The sequence below is a fragment of the Pocillopora damicornis genome, chromosome 4 (assembly GCF_964200805.1).
Source record: "Pocillopora damicornis chromosome 4, jaPocDami1.2, whole genome shotgun sequence".
Taxonomy (NCBI): Eukaryota; Metazoa; Cnidaria; class Anthozoa; order Scleractinia; family Pocilloporidae; genus Pocillopora; species Pocillopora damicornis.
This window is the reverse complement of record NC_142673.1, coordinates 10606113-10607796: the sequence shown is the minus strand read 5'-3', so window position 1 is coordinate 10607796 and position 1684 is coordinate 10606113. Positions and strand designations below refer to the sequence as shown.

Sequence of the window (1684 nt, the reverse complement as noted above, 5' to 3'; positions counted from 1 at the left end):
ATCTACTACACTATTGGCTAAGTAGGAATTTCGCCTTTTACAACATTAATTACTTTTAAAGAGTTCCGGTGAATAACAGTTACACAAAAGGACATGACAGGTGGCTGTTACAGTTCAACACTAATAACAACTGTTTACGGGTGACTGAAGGAGAACTGGTGGCGTTTACGCTTTGCTGAACTAAGCTTTCTACGTTGAATATTGTATTTTTTAAGTGCAAGCATGAAAGAACTCGATAACTAGAAATCCTATCGTTACAGCTTGAGTTTGACTTCTCTGGCTCTGTCTAGGAGTTTTCTGAGGTTTTCATCGTGGTTGGCATCAGCTTCTTCCTGGGTATCTCCATATCCGACTACTAGTAGATCATCTCAAAGAATTTTGACGCCTTCTAATCCGGTAAGCTTTTCGTGTAGCTTACACTCAAACTCCTTGGGAGCCATGCTAATACCAAATGGCATTCTTAGATATCTGTATCTGCCAAAGGGAGTCCAGAAAGGTTGTTTTCTTACTGCTCTCTTCAACTAATCCGATCTGATAGAAGCCATCTTTCGCATCAAGTGTGGTAAATACTTTTGCTTTGCTGAGTTTTGGGAGTATCCCTTCTAATGTTGGCATCTGGTACTTAGGTCTCTGGATTGCCCTTTTCAGATCTCGGGAGTCAAGACAAATTCTTATCTTTCCTGGCTTGGACATGATGACCATACTGCTGATCCAATCTGTGGGGTCGGTAACCTTTTGAATGATGCCTTTCTTCTCCAACTCTGCGATCTTCTCCTTGACTTCCTTTTGTAGAGTTACAGGTATCCGCCTGGGCACGTGCTGCACTGGGGGATGGTTTGGGTCGATAACAAAGGTGCTGGACTCTCCTATGTGACCAAGTCCTTTGAACACATCTTTGTAGTCAGCTAGAATTTTCTCTCTGGTTAGTGGGACACTAGACTTTACTGGCTCTGTACCCATACTGTTTACTTGCGCTGTACCTGTTAAGGAAAGCTTCAACAGTCCCAGCTTCACACATGTTTCCGCATATAGAAGAGGCTTGTTTACAGTCTCAACAATCTGAAAGTCCAACTCTTGGGTCTTATTGTCTCGATGTATCTTTAAGGTGGCTACACCAGAAGGCTTCATTAGAGAACCATCAAACAACTTGAGCTTCACTTTACTACTTCTCAGTGGTGGATCTCCTGTTTGGCTTATGACAGCCAGGTCGCGCAGGCTCATCACGTTACACATGGCACCGGTGTCTAGCTGGCATTCCAATTCGGTGTTGTATAACTCTTCTGTGTCTGAAAAGATTATCTTGGTGTTGAGTTGCTTGCCTGCCGTCTTCACGCTGGAGACTTCTTCAATTTTAAAGAGTGGATCTTCATCATCGGTCAAATCATCATCAGAGTCACTGGACGTATCTGTCTCTTTGGTGACTTGCTTCACGCTTTTGTGTCCTCTGGATACTGTCTTTCCGCTTGCTGGCTTGTTTTTAAAGCGACAAACAGATGCGAAATGATTCGGCTTCGAGCACAGGTGACATGTTTGACCATATGCTTTGCATTCTTCTTTCCTATGTTGCTTTGTTGTTCCGCATCTGCTGCAATTCTTCTTCACGCCCTTTGTAGCTTTTCCATTCTTTCCATATTTTGCGTCTCTCTTTTGTTTGTGCCGCTTGTTAAGTCATTTCGCTTGACTG

The 1684-nt window shown here is 43.2% G+C and overlaps 1 pseudogene; it reads right to left on the bottom strand.

Moving 5' to 3' along the window:
* Positions 1-441: 441 nt before the first annotated feature.
* Positions 442-1684, bottom strand: part of LOC149046788 (uncharacterized) — a 2983-nt pseudogene continuing 1740 nt past the window's right edge.